The following is a 25,000-nucleotide window of genomic DNA, read 5'->3' as shown; positions in this document are numbered from 1 at the left end:
GTCGACGTCGATTTCGAACGAATCGGCAAGTTATAGTCAGCGAGTGAGCGGGACCCGAAAGTATACACATGCATGGCATACGTATACCGCAGCTCACGCTACACACCGTGGCGGCCTGTGACTGACGTATCGCGCCATCTGTGATCCGCGTCCCCCTCTCTCTGTCCTCCTCCACCAGAGATCACACGAAACGAAGAACTGATGACACCGGCGGCACAAAGCTAATGAGATCTGTCTCGTCCTGGCGGCCTGCCGTTGAAGCGGGTCATGTTTGCTCACGCAGGGCCCAACAAACAGAAGCAGCTTCGACCGCCCTCTCCAGCGGCTGCGGCCCCGGGGCGCCCGCCGAGGCTCCCGATATTCGTCCGCTCAATCTTCTCCGGAGCAGTGCCCGAAATTGTGCCCCCGCCGGCCGCAGCGCAGTCCCTCGGCAGCTGCATCGCGCGCCGTCCCGCGACAGCGTCGGGTCGCGTGGCGCGCTCGTCCCCGGAGAACGCGCGACCTGAAAAATTTCGCTTTCTCGGACGACGCGCTCTCATCAACTCCGAACGCGCAGAGTTTATATCCGGAGAGTTCGTTCGGGCCGGCTATACGGGGCCCCTGGGTTTCGTCTTCTTTTTTTTGCGCCGCTTCCCAGCTGTGTGCCCGCAGCCAATTGATTTTGCGGCCGCGCGCGCGAGGTGATTGTCTCTCAGCCGCCATATGCGCCCTCCGCGTTGTCTCGCGCTTGGTCCCGTGCCCTGATTCCCAACGCGTTTCGTCGTCTTTTTTTTTCGCGTTTCTCGACGTGGTTGTCGAGGTTTTAAACGAATCCTTTTATTTCGCCTGCCAGGGATCGACAGCTTCTGATTTCCCTTCTGATGTGTGGCTCGTGCGCAGTGGCATACACTAAGCCCACCTGCATTTCTTCTTTCGTGGTTTTTCAAGGGCCACCTGGTTTGCAAAGTATATTGGGGCTGTGGCGTTCTTCTGTTTTCTTTTTTTTTTCACTTGAATGCAGTTCGTGTGCGACAAGCAACGTACAGTTCTTTCCGGTTCTTTCAAGCAACAGCAACCTCTGTCTCCAGTTCTTTCGCTAGAAATTTCTGTTATACTCTCTGCTTGCAATTTCTGAATTTGGACTGACCCGTTTGCAGGCTGGAACAAATGTTACGCAAGTCCGTCATTTCCTATCTCCGCTCTACGTAGAACTTGACTCGTTTAAGTCTGGTTAAGCCCTCAGTGAGCGCGTTAGTACGTGATGTTTTAGAGCAGCTTTCGATCACTTAGAACCAATCGTTTCAACCAGAGTAAAAGCAGAAAATAAGACACCTTTACAAAAGTTCATGGTCGGATGGTAGAGAAACGACGCGAACTGTTTGGGGAAGCGAGGAGACGTAGATTTGTAACCAAATCGAGTGGCTCAGACGTCATTGAAAATTGATTGATTGACTGATCGGTCAACTCGTGCACACACTGATTGATTGATTGATTGATTGATTGATTGATTGATTGATTGATTGATTGATTGATTGATTGATTAGCGAAGTTGCGCTGCAATCGACAAACCCGACAAGTGACAATTCACGTTTACCTGACTGACGTTACCAGAGTGCACTAACCCTCAAAACGAGGTCTTTGTGATCCCTTGCAGCCGTCGTACAAAGGATTAGCCCAAATGAGTGCCAAGCAGGTAAGGTTCAAAGCTCTCAAAAACGTAGAGGATGTGGATTGAAAAAGTAGCATAATCTCATTGCGCTGCCCAACGCAGTCACCCTACGTTTAGACCGGCCGTTTTCTTCTTTACCTAAAGAGAGGATCCTTAAGATTCGGGGCATTGAAAAAACAAAGGAGAGAAAAGACGAGAAGAAGGAATGAGTTTATGAAACCAGTGCTCGGGATTAGGCGGCCTCCCAAATCAGGCTCTGTACGAACAAAAAGAAAGGGAAGCCGGCACTTTGATCTTGCCATCGTAGCTAAGTGAACAGGTCTGGCAGTTTCGCGTCGTTAATGCAGTTGCAAGAGCCTTTAGCCTTCCAAATGAACGGCGACAAGGCACAGCCAAGATTACCAGTCTTTTTCCATTCCACACTTTGCTCTTATTTTTCTGCAGAATATTTTGCTCGGTGTACACGTCCTGCTCACGTGTCCCTGTGCTGTAGCCAGATGGGGGACACTGGCGTGACGAGACTACCAGTACATCCTGCCCTGCTGCATTTGATGCCTTTACTGCAGTACACTCGGACATTATTGGCTGGCTATGCGTATATATGACTGCTAATCAGGTAATAATCCCCCGCCGTCGTATTGTTTTTGTGTCAGAAAAAAGCTCCAGCCCCAGATAATAATCTTTTGCAGCGTGATTGACTTTGTATCCGCAAAAACTGATGTCCGGGGTTGTCTTGTCTCTTTAGCCTGTGTGTGCTTTTCAGGTTTTTGGTAACCGCGCTCTATAACAAGAGCAATGACATGCGGGAAGCTCGTAACAAGGCTATTCAACACAGAGAAACGTGAGAAGGAGAAAAAAAATTGAGTGCTTGCTCATCAAGGGTGATTATATGGCAAAAAAAAAATGCTAATTTCGTCGTTTGTCCGTCCTCACGCGTATTGTGAAAGCGGCGCGAAATAGCACCAAATTTTCCTCAATCCCTCAAGCTTGAACGGCTTCTTATAAGATTCGTACGCTGCGAATGTTGCGTTAATTACGCAATAATTTTTGCGCAGGTAAAGCAGCTTTCCAAGAATATAGGTGAGAATGAGCCATGAGTAATTTTTTTTTTTCGTTTGCGTATGCCAAGAGAATCGGGGCTAACTTATTCAGGGAAGCACTGCGATGGCGGTGAGTCATTCCATGCGACTGGAACGGACAGCGCTAATTATCTTTACAGGCCTTACATAGCTTATGTGACTGCCACGCCCAATTCGTTTATTTTAATCAGGCGGAAGCAGCGAAAGGTGACTGGAATTTTATAAATATCAGACATAAAATGACGTACGAGAAGGATAGTCAAAGTTGACATCTGGCATTATTCGTCAACATTTTACACAAATGCATGCTGCCTGTTCACTCCTAAAGGTGCTCGCATCACTTGACACTGCGCTGACAAGGTCGCCAAAATGAGTCTGCCGAGTTATGGAGTTTGAGCAGCGTTGCGAACCGCCACCATGTGAAGCGCAGAACAGAACGGTACTGTAGTATTACTATACAGTATACAGCATAGTATACCATACAGCACTACTAGTATATGGGCAGCAAGGTGAAGTGTATGCCACCGCCACTGCAAACCGTCAGCGGTGACTACTGACCAAGTATATCAGTCCTTTCGGCAAGGGGGAGCCAGAAGCGGTGCTTACCCCCCCCCCCCCTTCCGGTCTGCATTGATCTTAACAGCGTTATGAAATTACTTGAGACGCCTAAAACATCATCTAGCTCCGGCATCGACCTTAACACCACAGTTCTGAAAAGCACCCAAACCTGCACATCAGTTATGCTTTTCAAGATTTTTCAGCACTCCATCGACATCTGCGCCCTCCCTGCTGACTGCAAAGTCGGCAGGGTCGTTCCGGTCCACAAATCAGGTAGCAAAAATTCGCCTCTTCATTACCGTCCAGTATCACTAACTACAATCCGCCGCAGATTAATATAACCCATCCTGTATTCTAACATCGTTAACTTTCTTGTAACTGTCTCGTGGCATGGTATCCGGAAATAATTTTTATGCGAAACGCAGCCGGTATCATTCACTCACAATCTTCATGTTATCAATGATCGACGTTCGCAAGCTGACTACACATCTCTTGACTTCAGAAGAGTATTTGAAAAAGTTTTTTATAGACTCCTCATCATTAAACAAGCAAAAATAAATTACCCTAACCATTTTACTTTGGCAAGAACATTTCATTTAACCGATCACAGTTTGCATAGGCCAGCAATCGCAACTCCTAATTCAGTCCCGTGGTGTGCCTCAGGCCTCCTTGTTAGGTCCTGTGTTATTTCTCATATGTATTAATAACCTACCGCCCCGCCGCGGTGGCTCAGTGGTTACGGCGCTCGGCTGCTGGCCCGAAATACGCGGGTTCGATCCCGGCCGCGGCGGATGAATTTCGATGGAGGCGAAATTCTAGAGGCCCGTGCACTGTGCGATGTCAGTGCACGTTAAAGAACCCCAGGTGGTCGAAATTTCCGGAGCCCTTCACCACGGCGTCCCTCATAGCCTGAGTTGCTTCGGGACGTTAAACCCCCATAAACCAAACCTTAATAACCTACCTATCTGTGTATCTCTAACATCCATTTATTAACAGATGATTGTACTGTATTTCGTAAAATTAACAGTTCTGATGATGCTAGTGCCTTGCAACACGACAATCATACTATTTCTAATTGTGTGATTTGTGGAAAATAGATCTTAATTCCACTAAATGCAAAGACTTACGTGCCTCCAGAAACTCTAGTCCAGCCTCTACTACCTAAATGTCAGTTTTCGAATATGTCACTTCTTACTGTAATCTCGGCGTCGAAAAAGCTTCCGGTCTTGCTCAGCCCCTTCACTTTAACAACGCAATTACGAATGCCAATCGCATGCTCGGTAATCTTCGTCGCAATTTTAGAGCGCAGCTCTAAGGCGCCCGTTCCTGCATTGAGCGGCGTGCCTCGGCGTCGGTCTCGGCGTAACCGAGCAAACGAGCACACCGGAGTATAAAAGAGGGCGAACGCAGAGTGCAGTGTAGAAGGAAAGACTGCTCTGCCAGCCGAGAGGCCTGGAGTGGCAGGCCCGTTTTGACGTTTCGCAGGCGACTGCCCGGTTGGGCTTCTCACAGGTCAGTTTTGGCAACTCACAGCCCGATTGAGGTGTCCCCTGACCCAGTGAGCCAGTTACACTTGCTATTCAGAGGCTTCACACGCGCACCGCTGAAACCCGAGGAGTTCGGCTAGAAGTGCTTTCACATTAAATTAAATTTGAAATTGTTTTTGAGGAAAGGCAATGGTGCAGTAACTGTGTCACATCTCGGTGGACACCTCAACCATGCCATAAGGGAAGGGATACAGGGGGGAGTGAAATAATAAAGTGACAAAGAGGTGCCGTAGTGAAGGGCTCCTGAATATTACACCATCTGGGAATCTTCAAGGTGCACCGGCATCGCACAGCACACAATAACCTTTCGCGTACCGCCTCCATCAAAACGCTGCTAGTTTCCAATGTTGTGATATTCGCAGAGGTCTTAACCCTCCGCTGGCATTGAAGAAAGGAAAGGCGCATAACTGGCTCACTGGGTCAGTCGACACCACAATCGCACTGTGAGGTGGCTGTGGTGTCCATCTATAAAGCGAGACAGTTGTGTGCCTACTTTTTCTCAAAATCAGCGGAGGATTTAGACTCCGTTGATTTTGAGGAAACGAAAAGCATAACTGGCGCACTGGGTCGACGGGAGAAAGTGGACGCGTTACACGGCTGTTGTTGTGCCCCGTAAATGGCTTGTACAAACCTATTATGTATAAAACACTCCTTGAACCACCATGGACTGGAACAACCTCTCCGGACCGGTTGCCACATTGAAGACAACCACCGCTTTCTAACCGCGTTAGCTAACGTTTTATGCGTAGATGATTAACTTGTCTGCATTGCGCTTTTATTTGCATTGGTTTGCTGCTGAAATAACAGCTGCCCTCTGTAATGCCTCGGCCATTGGGGGTAAAATAAACAAATAAATATCAACTATGACCAGGGCAGTCGGACGCCATCAAACTGGGAAAACATGAATCCAGTTGGCCGTGCTCGGTTAAAGAAAATTCTAAACCCTAAGGCATGACCGTAACATTTTTTGTGCATAGTTAGGTCACTCAAACTTTGAACTCTACTTTCAAGCTTCCGTCACCAACTCAATTTGGCATCACTCTTTTCTCGCCCGCTAGCCAAACACACGCTTATATCGTGCCTCTTTCATCGCTTTCCGCTCGCGTTGGCGTATGTATATGCGCATATATGCCTCCTTGCACAAACACGTGTGTTCTGGCCCGCAGCGAATCCAACAGGTGCCTCCAATCCGCCTCAATCTCGACCATGCACGTGCCGAACGTATTAGCCGCCGTGCGTCCCCCTCGCGCTCATCATGATGAATGGCGGGAAATGGGAGCCAACTTCTGAGGAAACATCTAATGGATGCCCTCATACACTTGGAGCACAAACTCGTTTGTAGAGCATTCGGGCGAGACGCGGCGAGGTCGTTTTTCAACTCCGGGTTTAGCGACACTGCAGCCTCTATTCGATGCGGTTTAGCTGCGCCATGGTACTGGAAATGGGGGACAAAAGAGTTCCAACCAATGGGCTTCAGCCGCACACGTGCGGTCGGACGTTCCGTCGGCCGCTAAGAAATTTTCATCGGCGGTGGCCTTTTTCAAGCTTCCACGGGTTCGTGCAGTGATGTATGAATGGGAAATATCAAAGGCAGGTTTTGCTGTGGAGATTGCAAAGGGAAGCTTATATATGGCTCGTTTAAGAAGTTTGTTTGTTTGTTTATGGGGTTTAACGTCCCAAAGCGACTAAGGCTATGAGAGACGCCGTAGTGGAGGGCTCCGGAAATTTCGACCACCTGGGGTTCTTTAACGTGCACTGACATCGCACAGTACACGGGCCTCGAATTTCTCCTCCAAAGAAATTCAGCCGCCGCGGCCGGGATCGAACCCGCGTCTTTCGGGCCAGCAGCCGAGCACCATAGCCACTGAGCCACCGCGGCGGCCGTTTAAGAAGGATGCAGATGGAAAAAGTAAGGACTGAGCGACGCAAACACGGTGAACAAGAAGACAGACAACGCGGTGAACAATAATGGCAGCCATGTGAGCGAAAGCCTCAACTTCTCTAAAACAAAAAATTTTGTACGGATGTAGCAACTCCGGTAGTTAGAGACAACTGTCCCAGAAATAAAAATTGCACTATTTTTTTTTCGCTAAGCGCTGAGAAACGTATAACATTATATCTGACTTTGCTTTATACTTTGTATTTCTACTTCTGCACGCTGTCATTGAAGAAAGCAAAAATAGAATAGATAGCTGAACGGTGTTCTTCGTGTTCCTCAGCTCCCCTTTCTACAAATCATATACAGTCCCAACTGGGGGAAGCGCAAAGACGTCCGTGCGTTGTGTGATGTGGGTGCTCTTAAAGAACCCCGAGTATTAAAATTTAATCCGGAGCCCTCCTGCATATACAGCGTTCCTTACAGATTATGCCCAGTTTCGGTACGTTAAACTTCACGTCCCATATAGCCCGTATATAAGCTACATTTTCACGTATACTGAATGAGTGTAATTTATTGCCTGCAATTATCCCTCTCTCTTCAATATCCCTCTAGCCGTACAGCGTGGTGGCTCGGTGACTGTGGCATTCTGCTGCTGAGTACGAGGTCGCTGGTTCGATACTGCTGTCATGGCGGCTTCATGGGCATGGAGACAAAACTGAGATTCCGGTGCACGTGGAAGAAATTTAGGGCGGTCGAAATTAACCCGGACGACTTCACAATACGGTGTGCCCCATAGCTGCTCCCCCTCGGCACCTGCACGCAAAAATTCATTACTTATTGCTGTCATCTTGTCACGAGCGGGCAAGCGCGACAGCGGTCGGCTGTGCAGCGTGAATTATTTGTTTTTGTTGGAACCCCTGTCAGAAGCCACGTGGCTAATTGAAGCAGCATGAGGAATTAGTGAAAGAAAAAGCTAAGCAGAAGAAAAAGTCAAGCAGAAGAGAAAGCAGTAAAACAGTGTGTGTATATATATATATATATACACACACGCGCGCGCTCTTGCGTCGTACTTGCGTCTTACATAACGGGGCAATATTTCCATGCGCCTTCTGGCACTCCTAAACCTAATTTGCATTTAGATTCTTTCCGTCGCAAGCTGTTGCCAGTCACGTGGTTTCTTCTTGGCCAGTCGCTACGGACGGAATGGTTCGAACATCTCCGGATAAAGGCTGGTTGAAGCACGGAACGTGTGCTCCTTGTTTCTAAAGCCTTCTGCTGCCACTTCTTCCAACAATATTGTTTTGCGCTTCAAAAGCGCGCGCTCACAGTGGCTTTGCCGTCGCCATTGAATAGAAGCGCTTTCGGAAAGATTGTTTTCGTGTTCAAGCGACGGGACAGCCTTTTGGTGCGCGAGTACCTCACAATCTCACAAGCCTTTTTCAAGTGACGTCTGCTTTAAATTTAGCCTGAACTGTTTTGAATGTCGTTTAAAATGCCTTTTTTCATCAGGTCCAAAGGAGTATGTATTTGTTCTTTTATTGTAAAATTTCTCGCGTGCATAAGCCTTGAGTGCATTCTGAGGCGCAGCGATTAAATTGGTTTGCGAGCATGCAGAAAAATAAGACTCAAAAATTAAACTCGAAGGCAGACTTCGAAACGATGTGCTTCTTTGTCTACAACTGCCGGATGCCCATTAATGACAAGACAAAAATTACTGGCGTGTGTTGGCATCGTCCTTTTCTTGTACTTGTAGCCTACATCACCCACTCTGCAGGAAAAGACCACAGCCTCCCCCCCTAATACAGAGATTTTTTGTTGACGTTTTTGCAGAGGCGTGTGTACAACTGCTACAAAGTGGTGCTGCATCTCCCACCTGTCCGTGAGCGCGTCACGCCAGTGAAAGGTTGGTCAGTCAGTCCGCACAAAGAGATTCGGCGGGCCACATGGTGCGGTTTAGCGGCGTCAGTCGGCGCAGACATATCGGCTACCACAAAGCCGGCGCCTGAAAGCTGCACGCTCCGTGCGTCATCGGCGAGGACAATGCTCGCGTGCCGACTGGCCGCGGACCGTATTCGACTGCCCTTCCCCGCGGACAGTGTACAACTCCGCCGCGTTCCCAGCGACACGCATCTGCGGTTCTCTCGGGAGATAAAGCGGGCGGAACAAGCTATAGCATTATCGGGAATTCGGAACAAGTGCTTGTATTTCTCTCGGCTGCCCCCACGTGGCGGATGGGCTTGGACATTGAAAAATAGCTCGTTGACATCATCCTTGACGTAGGAAAGAGAATTACCGAGTGGCTGCAGCACATCACGTGAGAGGCCGCTAGGCTTAGCGGCACCACTGTCCCCAACTCCTGGTAATGGGTACAGACGCGTGGTTCGCATCAGAGATTATCTCCTCTGGCACACGAACAAAAAGGAAGAAGAAAAATAAGGAATCTAGGCTGAACCGAAGGGAAACGCGGGGGGGATCGATCCTTTTAGATTAGCTGTTCGTCTCTTACTTGTATCTCGTTGGAGTGTCTCGTCACACTGGTGATTTCGTGTCAGTGTGTTATTCCTGGGAAGATGCAAGAGTGTTCCGTTTCGTGTCTGTACAGCTTACTTTTTTCCACCAGCGTTACTACGCTGTGTCAAAAACAAAAAAAAAAGAGGGGGGGGGGGGGGGGTAAATCTTCTCCAGAACGGCGGGGTTGTCAGAAAGCTCGTCACGGAGTAGTGGAAGCCCATGCAGACTCCCAGGAATGGTTCACGAAGGCGCCGACAAACAAAAGCGCCGCCCGTGCCGGCGGTCAATCGGTTGGTTCAGCGCTACGAAGTTTGGTGCAAAATAATCGGATTTCTAGCCGAATGAGATCGACCTAACGCGTGACAAATGACAAACACTCACACACGCACTTTCACTATGAAAACTAGTCCTACACGGAAAACAATGGTATTATTGACATACTTCGAATTAAATTATAATTTCACGGCGCGCAAAGATTTCTTGTGTTTGTTTGATTTCAGTTTCTTTTTCACCGTATCACGCACTTGTGTAGGCTTCAGCGCTGGAGCTTACTGGCGAATTTTTTTTTAATTCATCCGTTTAATCTTCCACTTCCTTATACTGAGCGTTCCAAGAAAGGTAAAGTAAACATATAGGCTAATGAATGCTATGCCTTGACAACACCAGATACTGCATGGAATGCATGCGTGCTGCATCGTACATGTTGTACTACCATGCATTCACGCTGAGCGTTGTGTATGCCTGTGCCTCCTATAAAAGTCAATGTATGCTATCAAGGCTTTCTTATACTCAGTCTACTTATTGTTCTTCTTCTTTTTTTTCCCCCCAAGCACACGTGAATGTTGGCTCTGTGTTGGTCTAAGTGTACGTCCACGGACGGACGGACAGGCAGGCGGGCGGATTGGCAAAAATGTGCGGTGACGCGAAATTATCCATGAGGACGTCCAAAGAGTTCCAGGCATTCAGACTTGCCCCAAGTTTTTCGTTTCGCTCTAAACTTCGTCGTCTGAGTATGCAGCTTTATTCCCATGTGTTTACTGCGGCTTTCATTCACCTATGCACTGCGTACTGAGAACTGGACGCCCTGACATCCGCCGTCATTAGACGAATTCTGATCCATAGCACCAAACGCAATGGTAGCTTAACAGGCTAAAACCCCTAAATGGGACAAAATTAAGAGATCGAGAAAAAAAAAAGCCGACATTATTGAGATGGCTAACTAGGCATAAGGCCTACGATTGGTGCTAGTTGGTACGTGTTAAATTGGATCGCACTAACTTTGACAAAAAAAAAAACGAAGGCAGACTGCAAATAGGACGAGCGGTTACTTGCAACTGTTTATTTTCCGAGCATGGATGGGCTTTAGGGAGGAGAAGGGGCACGCACAATGGCATTGTCTTCCAGCAATCACATGGACAGAGTGTTGGGCGTGTGTGAATTCCTTGTTGTCTTAAATGTCTGGTTTCGGGTAGCAGCATTCTTTCTTGGACAGTGCGATAGACGGTATGCTCACTTATCGGTCCCCTTTCATTGTCGTCCCAGAGGAGGCTTCAATTATTCCTTTACTTTCCTGTTTTTTTTTTTTTTACTATTCGATTATGCTAGTTTTTTCAAACTTCGTGGCCCAGAGATTCCTTTTACTCTTCAAGGTACACTGCAATATGCGTCGCTAGGCTGCTGGGGCGCGCTATATCTTCACACGCGCGCTAATCCTTACCCAGCCGCCCATTGAAGCACTTTTTCATGCCAGTAATATATTAAAAACGATGCCCTGCACGCAGTCGATGAACGGTTTCTTTCCAGCTTTTTTTTGTTGTTGTTGCGCTGGTCGTCATGGGAATTTCGTGTTTTTGCACAGCTCTTAGCAGAGAGAACAGGACAAGTGCTCGCGGTATTCGCAGGCTGCGTTCTTACCCTTTTGTGAAAGTCAACGCTCTCCACATAGTTAGGCATGATGGTAGTGATCCGTGGCAAGGAAGCCCTACAGCAATGGTGACAACAGAGAAAAAAAGTACAGCTGCTGAGCAGTCACCCCTTGTCCTGTCTTTTATGTTTCGCTGCGGTGCTGAGTGCGATGCCCAAGGTGACACCGAATATTCCCTTCCAAACTGAGAGCTAGCGCTGGAAAAGAGCAACCGAATTTAATCTCCAATTTAATGCACTATAGTATAGTTGGTGGTCCAGCACGGACGTCAAAAAATGAGCAAACTGGAACTTGCTGTGCAGCGTACTCTTTTTTTTTTTTCATTTTCTGCAGATACCAAAATGCACATGTGCCCACCGCAAAGCACCGTTTCTCGGCGAATTTTGTCGAAGGAGTGTCGGCGCGGAGGACGCTCTATTTATTTATACAGGCAGATCGCATTTCCTGCACGGGCGTCTTCACGGGCTCAGTGAATGCCCATGCGTCCTCCCGGATATGAACTTGCTCGGCTCGGATGCCGTCGGCACGTGGCGAGTGCGCGGGAAGGGACACCCTCGGGCAGATGCCGCGATCTATATGGAGAGGCGCTCGAGCAGCACTTCACGCCTGCAGGAGAGGTGGCGGCGGTCCGTTTGAATCAATCGTGTTTGTTCGCCTAAGCGTATCGATCCTTCTTTACAGCCGCTTCTCTTCTCACTTATTCTTTTCTTTTTCTATCGGACACTGAACACGTCCTCTCCAACTGTTAAGTTTCGGCACTTCAAGTTGTTGCCACTTCTAGAGAGGTGTTCTTCACGAAGCTCTCGGCCCGGCTGCGTGCCTGTGTCATCTGCTCGGCACCGGATCTGGTACTTCTCCAGTGTGCAGCGTTCACGCCCTGCAGGCGACGCGACCCCCACGAAATCGTGCGAGTAGACTACGCAGGCAGGGCGAAGCTTAAAGCGCAAAATATCGGTGGCCCACCGATGTGAATTAAATCGGCGGCTTGTCGTTAGCAAACGCCTTGCGAAAGTCGGAAAAGTATTTACTTTTGATATATTAATAGATGATCCTTTAAAACACCCGTCAGGGTGTAAACTTTTAATTAGAAAACCGTAGAGGAGGAAAAACAAGAAACGCGGAATTTTTGACCGGTACTGTTGATAGTTGCCTCATAGCCGCCGTGGTGGCTCAGCGGTTATGGTGCTCGGCTGCTGACCCGAAAGACGCGGGTTCGATCCCGGCCGCGGCGGCTGGAATTTCTTTGGAGGAGAAATTCTAGAGGCCCGTGTACTGTGCGATGTCAGTGCACGTTAAAGAACCTCAGGTGGTCGAAATTTCCGGAGCCCTCCACTACGGCGTCTCTCATAGCCTTAGTCGCTTTGGGACGTTAAACCCCATAAACCAAACCAAACCATAGTTGCCTCCAAAGCTGCAAGTAAAACTTGTGTCACGGGAATGCGGCCGCTCACACGCGCCGGAGTGCAGTGCAATTAAGGTCCAACAGCCGCATCTCGGACGCTGTTAGCATCAACCCCTTGTGCTGAAAAATACATTACAAAAAGAAATTTTCCACGGTGGAGTGGTTTTAAAGCGTATTCGCTTAACTGTCCAATTTATAACCGATCTGACTCGCATCTAAACAGAATATGGTCATGTGCTGGGAGCAACTAGAACGGCCAATGGGGCACTGCTAGTAATTATTGTAAATACCGCCCCTGCTAGTGACGGTAAACGAAGGCATCGAAGAAGACCCGGTTTACTGGTGGAAGTTTGAAAGGAAAGAGGGTAGATGAGCAGTGTCACCGATCATCTTATGGAATGCATCAGCGGTCTCAAAAAGCGCACAGTTCATCGAGTGCATTTTAGCTCACTGAAACGCAAAAATGCTACAAGGGTTGCAGCGTATGATCAACGAGATATCGCGAGTACGCCTTATGTAGAAACAGGAACAGCATAACCCATCTGTCTGTGCGGAAAGAAAGAAAAACAAACGTCGATAGAATTCGGCTTCCAGGAAATACGGCCCACTCATTTGATGCCTAGAAGCTTGAAGAAGCTTTAGTCTTAAAAAAGGATGTGTTGAAGCTTGCACGATGTTATCTCATTAGCGTTGCAGTAAACGCGCCTTAGATCTCCCCCGACCATGAGAGTTGTGGACGAATTCCCGCAAACCTCGTACCTGCCGCACAGAAGCGGATTAACTATGCGGTACCTATTTGCGCCTTCGGAATCGCTTTCCTTGTGAGGTCAGACGCAGCAAGAACAAGAAAGCGGCTCCGATCGGGGTCCGTTGAACGGAACAGAAAGGCAACGTCTTCGACTAATGGGGCCACGCTAGACGAATGTTAGCGAACGGGTATTTCTCAAACTTTTTACACGTGAGAATAATGTTTTTGTACAGTCCTTTCAGTCCACGCAGAATGTGTAAACGGAACTCTTAAATCACACATGCCCTGACAGCAGTACTCAATAATTTTTGTCGATCAGCAGCACCCAGGGGTAGAAAAGCATGCTAGATTTAAATCGGTGACGGGATGAGGGAACACACTGCTGCATCCAAAGCTGCAAATTCCGCCACTGTCACGGTTGTGGGCGTGCCTTTTAAACTAAACAAGCTTTCAGATCATTTCCATGAGCAATAATTGACACGAACAGTCGCAATTCCCACGCGCATTCTACCCCAAGAGTATTCACAATTCGAATTAATTCAGAGCTGCTGCTGGAGCCTGTGTAGAAAATGAACGCAGATATAAATCAGGAAAGGATGATGCCAATTTCTTTGCCTTTAAGATGTAACCATGATGGTAAACCATTGTCTTGCGCTTAAATGAGCTTTTATGGCGCTCATTGTTACTTTTTGACGCGGCTAATTCCGCAACAGGATCCGTAAATCAGTCAACTTGCAGGCCATTCGCAATAACACGGTTGGTCACGACTGGTCAGTGCACGGGCGCCGGCTAATCATAAACCGTTCTTCGTAATTGGGTCACTCAAAGAGTGGAGTCACCTTCGGATTACACGAAATTGCACCACTTGAGTACAATGAAAGATGTATATGAAACTAAGCCGGCCGTTTGACCGCTTTCCAATGCTTTATGGTTGACCGGTTTTTACGTGCGAAAGCAACACTGTGAGGCACGCCATATAGCGGAGAGACCTCACTGAAATGGCGTTTAACTTGAAAATACCTATACTGCCATTCCACTGAGAGTGATCGAAAGACATTTCCAGGTAGTACTGTGTGGGGCACCGTTCCAGCTAACAACTTCGAAAATGCTGTTCCACGTAATTTCCGAGTACGCGAAGCACAGTTCTACTTATATGGGTCGAACTTTTTTTGCCGGTATGTTCGAGCTACTAAGTGAATTTCGACCTTCTGGAGTTCTTGTAACGCGCGACGAAAACTGAGAACACGGTAGCTATAAGCATCTTGCCTCCATCCAAATGCGGCGGCACGCAACGCACAAAATGCGAAGAGGAAGCAGACCGCGCTGTCCGGCAAAGAAAAGCTGCTGACGGCGTAAGCTCCCCAAGCCGCGAAAGCAGCCATACTCTAAACACGAATACACCTGTATGGGAATGAAAAGGGGCTAAGCTGTCCTCTAGGAGGGCGCTAGAGGTGTCAGCTTACTCTCTTTTTTACTCCTTTCTGTTTGTAGTGCAGGGAAGCCCTGCGCGTTGCCCAGCGCGAAGAACACAAGCCGGTGAAGGCGAGGACAGGTTCAGCAGCCAAAAGACCTGATCATTACCGGAGCGCGGCTAGCGCCATCTATGAGGCGTCAGAAAATGCACTACGCCTTTCCTGCAGTGTATTTCATGCTTACATCTACTCTCGGTGGCGAGGTAGACTGTTATTTTTAGGAGCAGCTTTAAATAAATATTTAGTTCAGGTCAACGACAAAATTGTTTTCTAGACTTTAGCAATTGCAGATGTTTAACCTATAAAGCCCGTTCTTACCAACACAAAGCCTAGTTGGCTCATTGAATTTGTATGTGAACTTGTGACTCTGTCAGGATCTATAGTAGTATACCACGAGGCCGCGCCTTATCTTAAGACGAGTCCAGCTTTCTGGGGCAAAAATTTTGAAACTTGGAAAATTGTAAGATACTGTTATGGAAACATTGAAGACAATGGTCCATATTCTGATATGTAACAAAATCTTTCTTTTACAGTTCTTTCTTTTACAATCTTTCTCTTAACTGTTCTATCACATCGAACAGTTAAGTCTGCCATAGCAAACCAACGGGGAACGCTTTTGACGATAGCAAAAACGTGAATAAAAAAAAAAATACAACACTGCCGTCGGGTGACCTGCGGATATATTGATTTTTATTGTGAAATCTCACAACATATGGAAAAAATTGCGTTTATAAACGGTTTTCCGCTCAAAAATGCTTTTGTCCAGAATTTCTGGGTATGAAAATGCTGCGAGTAGACTGCTAACGGTTACTTGTGCTCTTGTATATGTATACTATCGCGCTCAATGTGACCTGAAGTCCACCGACGGCGATCATTACGCAGTTTGCGCTTAATATAAGTTGAATGCATAGTGATTAGCACAGCTTTGCAGCCGTGATCTTTCAATTTTTAGCTGTGTGGATGGGTAGATTTTTAGATGGCTAGTCTCCCATTGCTTGGTGAATGAAGGCTGTTTGCAACAGGCTGTTATAGGTTGCGTATTGCAAGAAATACAAGTAGTGACTGTGCCTTCGAAACGACCACACGTGTAAAGAACGAGGCCAAAGACCTCATCAAAGCATCAGGGCACCTCTTTGCATTATGTTAGACAAAAATTGCTCTTCGTCTGAATTCGGTGCCCCAGAGTTTAAATTGTGCAATTTCTCATTCAGTAAGCCCTAGCCGCTACTTCTGCAGAAAACAGAGGCTCAGGCTACGAGGATGATCTAAAAGCATAATTATCGCAACCAAAAACAGAAAGTCGACGCTGCGAATTCCCCTGTCACGCAAACGGTGGGACTCTCAATGGGCTCTGTCCGAAATAAACACAGTTTTCACGAATGCTCTAAATCATTTAAAAGGCTTGTAGAGAACACAAAGTGTGGTGGCTGCGTTTCTGAAGAAGCAGCAAATATATTCTTTTTTTCTTTCTTTATCTCTCCATCTTGCGAAATGAATAATATCGAAGTAGCCTCGGTAGGCACTTGACGACCTCACTCTGGTGCTGCCCAGAAAGCCAGTAAAAGCTATATTCCTCATTGCAAAAGCTCAATAAGGCGGTCCCATTCCACCTGCTTCTGAGTGCACATTTGTGCGAATACAAAGTGGAACATGCATACAAACGCGCTTGCAGACATTCATGATGCTTCTCCGAAATAGGGGCTCGACACGGTAAGCATGTGACGCTCACTGTGAGCGATGGGTAGAAAAGCAGGAACCAAAACCAAAATACTCGGTGCGCGCAAAATAGATCGCCCTCATTACGGAAGGAGCCTTCAGTCTTGAATGATGGCTGTGAAAAAAGCCAGGCTAATGCCTTCATCTCGCTGCATTTTCTTTCTTCCTTCCTTCCTTTCTTTTTTTCTTTATTCTTTTGTTCTTTTCAAAGATAATACACGCAATTGAGAAGAATACCGATAGCGCTCTCGGCTTTTGCGACAGGCAGCCGAACGCAGCAATCCATTATCAGCTGCCGTGCAAATCCGACCTGCCGTATACAACACCCTGCACTCATCCTGAGTGCTAACAGCCGTCTATTGCGGTCACGTGATTCGGCCGCAAGCAAGGATGGCCAGCAGTAAGCAACTGTTTGTTTCAATTTCCTTGTAAACACGACTCGCGGACGAACACACCGCGTGTGATGCTCGGAGGGTCCATTTGACAGTGTCGTTTTTGCCTCCTAAAGAAGAGCACACGTTATGCATGCGAGCTTCGTTGTGAAAAGCTAGCCCGAGATGGTCCAAGACGCGAGCCTCTGCAGCGCGCACAAAAAGCGGGGAATTCTGGAACATCTCTGCATTTTGATCTCACGAAAATGCGGCTGTCCATGCAGCCAGCGACCTCGAGCTCCAAAGCGTAATGCGCTCACCACCTAAGCCACCGAGGTGGGTTTAGCAGGTAGATAGCTGTGCTGCTACATGCGCTTGGTGCATAAGCACGCGTACATTAGGGTGTGTGAGCTACGTATTGCCGCTCTAATATGAAATGCTGGTAGCTCGAGGTGAAGAGGTGTTTGCTTTTTTGGTTTATGAGGATTTAACGTCCCAAAGCGACTGAGGCTATGAGAGACACCGAAATGGAGGGCACCGGATAATTTCGACCACCTTGGGATCTTTGGCGTGCGCTGACAGCATTTCACCTCCATTGAAGTTCGATCGTCGCGGCCGGGATCGAACCTGCGTCTTCCGGGTCAGCAGCCGAGCGCCATAACAATTGAGCCACCTTGGCGGCTTTGAAGAGGCGTTACGGCCTCGTCGACTCAGAATGGCCTTACAGTAGAATCTGTACGTTTAATCAGCATCGAACACGCACGTCGACGCCATCCGCTGCTCCTAAGATCGTTGCGCTGACTCAGAGCACTGCAGCGTATAGCACCGTTACGTGTGCACTGACTATCGCTACTGCCTTTTGTCAAGTCGCAGGGACGGAAGACCTCGGGTAGCAGCTCCGCTCCTTAGCCCGTTAGTCGTGAGAGAGACAAAAACCCAAATGTGAAGCATCAACCATGCATAGTTGGCTTGGCAGCCTTCCCCCTAGTGATAGAAGCTTTCCTTTCAGTAGAGGCGGCAATGCAATGCTGAAATATTGATGAAATTATGGCTTTTGTGGCATGGTATTGCCAGGCCTGGCGGACACCAGAAAATTAGTGAATCACCTTAACTAGTAAGCTGGTTAACTAATTTCTAATAATTAACTTTTTAACTATTAGAGTTAGGTGCCTGGTTGCAATGAGAGATCTGCAGCCGGTCATCAGTAATAGCCATATCAGTCCTTGGAATTTCAAAATGCGATTACCTTTGGCGCTGTGGCTCGACAAAATTTGGCTTTTTCGACTAGTTACGTGCGCTGGAGGGGTTGCTTTTCCTGCATGCTTTCAAAAGTGCATGTACTTTCGCACGATGCAGCACGTGACCCCCGCGCCCCTGTGTGACGCGCGCCCGCTGGTGTGGCTAGCGCTCTCTCCGGCCGCGAGATGTCGGCTCCGCTCGTGTGCGACCACAAAATTCTTTGCGCGGCAGCGGCGACAAGAATGGCGTCTTTGATAACCTAAAGACTGAAAAGGATATTACTTACGGTGTGCTACAAACCTCTCAATAAATAAGGGGCCTAACTGTAATAGTTCAAAAGTTAACTATTTAATATCAGTGAACCAGCCTGCTAGTTAATATGTCTTAATAGTATTCCGATGAACACCACCGCTGGCAATGCTGTGCCAAAGAAAGCGCTTTTCTAGCTCAAAAAACTTATTTTAAATATTTCTAGCTGTCTTAGGTGAAACACCCCTGCATATATAGGCGTTTTGGCTAAGTTTTTGTGCGCTGCCATATCGAAGGCGATGTTATTAAAGGGACACAAAGGACACATAGTGCCAGTCTGCACTCGCATAATATCCCCCCTCCCACACACACTTCTCCGGGACTCTTCAAGCGTTTCTTTGGCGCGGGATGACTTTGGAGCGGCGAAAATCGCGAATGAAATCTTTAATGCCGTCCTTCCATTTGAATCGCCGGTACTTCACGGAAATGTAACAGCGTCCTTACACTGACTTGGTTGCCTCCGCTGCATCCGCCGAAGCGTTATATTGCTATAGTGTAGAAGACCGGAAACGGAGCTGTCAGAGCAGTGAAAAAAAAAACATAATAATAAAAACACCCAGACTTTCCGCCGTTCTCTTTGGCAAAACAGTGATAGCAGCAGTCGTTCCAACGCACCAACGCCCCTCCCTCCCAGCTCACGAGAACTCACTCTCAGGCCAACATGAGACAGGTGCACCTGTATACTGCTGGCATGGTCCAGTGCTATACAGGTTATTCAAACAACGACACGATTTTTCCCAGAGGAAGCCCTTTAGAGCATATCAGCTTAAAATTAAACAAAAAGAAGTGTGCTTCCGACTCTTCCGCGCTTTTCGCGAAGACGTTCTAGTCGTAAAGCGCTGAGCATCACCGCTGCCGGCAATGAAAGTGCAGGGAGAGGCGCAGGATCTCATGTGACTGATTTGAGCCCAACAACGTGAAATGCTCCCGACTTCTCACGCCTCTTGGGTTGCTGCGTGCAGTGGCAGCCATTAGGCGAAGCCGGCAGAATGCAAACTTTTATCTCCGCATGGCTTTCTATAGACCTACCGATCTCTTCATCTCTGCCTACATGTGTCTCTTCAATTCCAGCCTCGAAATAAATTAGTTATCACGACTACGAAGAGCATTGCATATCTTTAAGGGGGGATTTAGTTTCTTTGCTAGACTGGTATTTGTAATGCGTGGTACTTGTTTAGTGTACTTTCGGGCCCTATCATGTAGAAATTGAGCTTTATTTTTTCTGTCGCGACGCTTTTTGCGCACCAAGGAGCGGCTGGCCACATCTGCCGTCACAGACCCAGCTGTATGGCGGGCAGACCGGCTGGGTAGGGTGGCCGCCTTTATGGGGCCCCGTAAGAGAGGCCCCAACTGCGGAGCCTCTATTTCTTTCAAGATCAATGAATGTTTATTCATGCACTCGTTCATTAAAACTGCTTTAAGCTCAGCGCTGTAGCTGAAACAATAGAATAATTTTCTCCGGTTGCGGCGACACTTGCCCGGCTTATCAGAGCACTGTTTACGGTAAAAATTGCATTTTTGTTATCTAAGAACACTTGCTAATCTGAGAACATAGAAATAATGCGAAGGGGGGGGGGGGGGGGGAGGTTACGGGACAGAGCACTGAAGGAAGTGACAAACGGCTACCAACCAATAGCTTTTCCGTCGGGGTAGTACCGGAAAACGTAACGGAGAGAGCCAGATACGATATAGGAAACAATGAAGTAATTTTTCACCTTTTACACAGCCACTGTGCAAGAAACAGTGTCTTGGGTGGTCAGGGACATCGACGGATAGCTGACACATACGTCGCCACACTTATAAATGCGGACAATCTCAGATAAAAGCCTCGAATTCTTCTCTCGATATTTGGCGGTAATTCTGACACCGCCTCATGATCGCACTCAGTGCAATGAAGGGCCAAATGGCTTTGGCGAGGCCATTTTTACCGTGCTCTGGAAACTCATCAGTAACGCATCGTCCCGTGCCGCTAATTTAGAAACGCCTGCAAGAGAGCGGAATCTCATAAACAACACTGCAATGTCATTGAAAAATCCCAATCACGTGCTTCTCTTAACCTTTATTTCGATCTTCTTCATTCACCATTTACTGCAGACGGTAAGGTGTGGGGTTGGCCTATGGTTTGTTGCGCAATATCAGTACGAAATAAGGGTCAGAAAAAAGAAGAAGGACACGAGAAAAAGACGGACGCCACCAAAGGCTCATTCAGCCTGTCTTCTTCAAAAAGCCACAGTTTAGAGCTCGCGATAGACGTGACATGCTTACGACTTGCTAACAGCTAGTCCGGGTAACGACTAATAAACGATATGTCAGCTCTCTAAAGTGTCCCGCCTGACGTTGAGGAGAGATAAGCCGGCTCCGTTCCCGAAAGCGAACGCTTACGTAGTTGTCTGAACTCGAGCTATTTTTCGACGCTTCCATGGCATAACGCGTCGTGCGGTTATCGATCGTAAAAAGCACATCGCATCTGTCAAAGTGGACTCGGGGGAAATAGCACGAGATCGGACAACCGCGTAAGCGTTACCTTCAACTGGCTTTCAAGAAAACAGTTGTCTTTCCTCAGTGCCAGAAGGGTCACTATTAGAAAGCTGACACATCGGTCATTAGTCATTACTGGGACTAGGAGGCAGCCAGTTATAGGCTTGAGCGCTACTATCGAAAAGGTGTAAATACTGTGTTCTTGAAAAATAAACCTTTGTAAGTAAGCTCTTGATGTTGTGTGGGTCTTTTTTGCACGCCCTTGTCCTTTCTTGAGGGCTATTTTCTTTCAGCAATATTCCTAAGACCACTAAGTTTGGTTCGTAAAGAAACAAAAATGCTCGAGAGCCCACTTTGCTGTCTTCTTCAATGCATCAAGGTAGATTAAAAGGGAGTGTTCAAGGTTGTCAACAGAATTGTCTTCTACAAAATCCTTTCTCTCTCTCAGCTGACACAACAAAAAGTGACGTCAGATCGTGCGTGTTTGTTGTTGTTGTTGTCGTTGCCGTTATAAAGCGTTTTCATGTACACAAACACAAGCGCTGTGGCTTTGGTACTCAGGCAACAGAGAGAGCATCGCCTTGGTTTGAGCCGGACCCACACTTCCGCCGTAGGAAAGCACGTTTCCGCAAAGTCAATCTGTTCGCAGCTATTAACAGTAAGCCAGATTTAGAGCCAGCAAAAGAAGAGAATATCGCAGTCCGTCCTGTTCTTTTTCACTTCTTGTCTTTTTTTTCCCGTTTAGCCTAAAGACGTTTCAGTTCTTTTCCGAATATTTCAAAAATAAGCCGTACAGCGCTGCATACCGAAATGCTCCTAACATTTTGGTATGCCGTGCTAAGCTCCACGACATGTGCTCGTTGCAAACCAGCAATACTTTTACACGCAATTACACATAAATGCATGCAATTACGGAGTAATTTGCTTGCTTTGAAATCCTGGGCAGTTTTGTCGCTGCGAAATAGTTACGTACCGTTGAAAAGAAATAACTTCCCGGCCGCGTATAACGGTCAGAAAAATGCTGGCGTCTGCACAGTTCGAGTAAGGCCGAACCAAAAAAAAAAAAAAAAGAAGCTGAACGCAGCATAGCATTAGCGCTGCGCTTGCAGCGCCTGTCAAAACTGTGCGGCGCTTTTCAAAGCTTGCCGCGCAGTGACGATAAACACAGCTTGTTGTCACGTCGAGAAAGCACGCTAAGCTCGTCACGGTAATCCTCTGAGGAAAGTACGCAATTAGAACATCTCAGAACAGGGTAGCTTGACAGTTTGCTAAAACAAGCCCGGTATAGAACGAGCCATGACTGCGTCTACGTGCTTGAACCGGTTGCAGCCAGCAGCATGGAGATGCTGGTTACTTCGCTTCTTACGGTTCACGATGCTGTTCATGACATCTCCTTAAACGCGACAGTTCGACTCGCTGATAAGCGGCATCATATTCAACGCGCTTGCATAGAGGAAGCGGTGCTGGGAGTCACTGCTTAGAGAGGGCGCGACTGTTCGCGCCTGTAACTCGGAAGTGTATTCGAAGCGCAGTGCCTACCTTTCCCGACAAAGCGCAGAGCTGATATGGAGCAGTGAGTAGGCGGATATTAGTAAAGGGAGGAGTAGATTGATAGCACGCACGCGGTAGCGCAACCGTAACTACGCGTGATCAGTGTATCGCATAATGGACATCATCACTCATTGCAAGTCAAGCGTCAGGGAGGAATTGGTGGGGAGCCAAGACACTACATTCCTCAAAGCCTACCTGGTGGCACAACTCTTCCCCATTCGCTTTACTATCCTAACTTACGTAAACTTCCACGCGCCAGCAATCCGCTAGCACGATCAGAGTGAACGGTCGCGCCAGCGAACAAAAAAAACTAACGGAGTAAAGTAGATCAAGACGACAGCGCGCGCTGCTTACCTGGCGCAGTGGTCAAGCGGGCCCGTGAGCGATGCCCGCGCGCCGGCCGCGCCGCTCGCACCGGCGGCCCACCGAGTGAGCGTCCTGGGGAAAACTTTGGCAGCGCGCGCCGCCCGACGCACCCCCGTCCGACGCTCCGCGAGCAAAAAGCGGTGCTCGGCCGACGGTGCGCGCAGGAGCGTGCAGCCGCCGCAGCCGCCGCCGTTGTTTGCCGCCGGAGCTTCGAACGCTCAGCGCCAGGCGGCGCTTGCCGCAACTCTGCTTTTTCCCCCTCTTTCTTCCTTCATTCCCTGTCGCTTTCTCCGCTCGGGCCGCAACTCCGAGTTAGTTGGACAGGAAGTCGCTTGTGTCCCCATGCCATATCGTGTCATGACGTCGATCCCGAGGCACGAATCGCGCGCATGCACACCGCGTAGCGCTCGCTCGCAATACCTTTTCCCTTTATAATGCTTCGAGCGGCGTTCACAATCGTTCGGCGCACGCCTCATACGTTCTGCGGGAACGGAAGAAGTGTGCGTCTATTGTTATCGGGTATCTGCACTGCCCGCTTTCGTCCACACCCTGACCTTTTATTTTTCCCTATCCTGCCAGTCTCCCTGCTCTGTTACTCGCGTCCGCTAGTCAGATTGCCCACTTTTGCTTTTTCCGTTGCGCAGGGGAAGGTTGTGTTTCGTTTCGTCTGGCAATGTAAGACGAAACCGGAAGAAGCACTTTGGAAGCCAAACTGGAGCGCACTTGACTCGAAGCATCGTTATTCCTAACGGTCCTTACTACTGAGCAATTACGCAGAGGCTCAAGTTCGCTAATGTATTCCCTTTAACGGGCAATAATAGAGCACCTAATCGGCGCCCCGGATTCGATGCGTCGTTGGGGAAATTCGGAGAGAGGCAATATGACCTCGCCGTATTTTGGCGCTGTCATTTAACGTTACGGGTCCACGTCTCAGTATGCTTCTGTTCTGCATGAAAGAAGCTTCTGTTTCTGTTTGCATTCTACTCAACGAGCCCTTTCCTACCAGGTGCGAGCGGCCGTTAGCAAGTTGGCCTCTAAGTGCATAGTAATGACCTCTCTGTACCCATAATGCAGAGACAAAAATAAGAGGCCCAGTGCAGCATCTGAGGCACGAATTAGCCGATAAATGATTTTATGTCCGTTGGAAAAAGCAAAAATTAAATCTGATAAACGACGAGATCAGAGGGCACTGAAAAATTGCATTACGCACAATGGTTTCAGAATTTTCCTCCAAGAACAGCGGCGACCTTTCGACAGCGTGCAACTTGATTTATACTTTACGCAGGGACCGTGTCTCATAACGTCGCAGGAGTTGTAGTTATTGCTGCTACGCAAATTTAGATATTACCTGGCGTTTAATTAAGTGGCTGGAAATGTGCTGTCGATAGTCAGTGTTAGGTCCGCACAGCAAAGTCGTTGCTCGTCCTTGCGGCGACGTCCTTGCGTTCTCACTCTCTCTGGGATATTACGCAGATATCTGCCGACATCTACTGAGGGTCTCCTATCGATAATTATGCTTCACAATCATGAGCATAAGCACATCCGCGACCGCTGCTTCATACCTGAGCGTTAGCTTTGCTATTGCTTCAGAGCTCCTTTTCGAAGCGCAGATTGGGAAGAAGTATACGCGGTGTCTCCTAAAAATGCCAACCCTTCCTTTCATGAGCGTTATTGTATATTAAAACCAAATTCGAGCTCACATGGCGCGTCTAGGCACGTGGTGGTAGTTGCACGTAGATGATTTTTTTTTTTTTCTGTCGCCGCTTCAAACAGCTCATTTAGAGCGTGTGTGTGTGTGTTCCGTGGGAGGGGGGGGGGGGGGGGGGGGCGGGGAGGGGTGAGTGTCAACAGCTGATTCAGTGCTTCAGTGGTTTCCTTCACAGGAGAAAAGTGCGCTAGTGCGGTTTTAAGTTTGCCGTCACATAGCATCTTGCTTTATTTGATTGCAATCAACATATGTGCACTGCGTGAAGTTTCCCACTCAGTTTTAATGGAAGCCTGAATTGAGACACAACAAATGTTATTTACATGATCGAACGCACAACGGACCAAGAGTAATATATCATCCAAATAGGGAAACCTTTTCGATACCGCTTCAGTAATCACACGGTCCGTTCCATTTCCCTTCCGAGCGTTCCACTGTCGAAGCATGGAAATTTACCCGGCCGCTCCTTTGATAGCATCAAAGCAAATACTTTGGAA

The 25,000-nt window shown here is 48.0% G+C and overlaps 1 protein-coding gene across 1 annotated transcript in view; it reads right to left on the bottom strand.

The window, feature by feature from the left end:
* Positions 1–22,983, bottom strand: part of LOC149353669 (uncharacterized) — a 124,637-nt gene extending 101,654 nt beyond the window's left edge. The window contains exon 1 of the mRNA XM_089582714.1: positions 22,787–22,983. The gene's annotated coding sequence lies outside the window, so the exon portion shown is untranslated. The remainder of the gene's footprint in view (positions 1–22,786) is intronic.
* Positions 22,984–25,000: the final 2,017 nt, after the last annotated feature.

This window comes from Amblyomma mixtum, chromosome 3, assembly GCF_055824585.1.
Source record: "Amblyomma mixtum isolate Tamu chromosome 3, ASM5582458v1, whole genome shotgun sequence".
NCBI classification, from domain to species: domain Eukaryota; kingdom Metazoa; phylum Arthropoda; class Arachnida; order Ixodida; family Ixodidae; genus Amblyomma; species Amblyomma mixtum.
The sequence above is the reverse complement of the archived record's forward strand: the minus strand, read 5'-3'. Positions and strand labels throughout refer to the sequence as shown.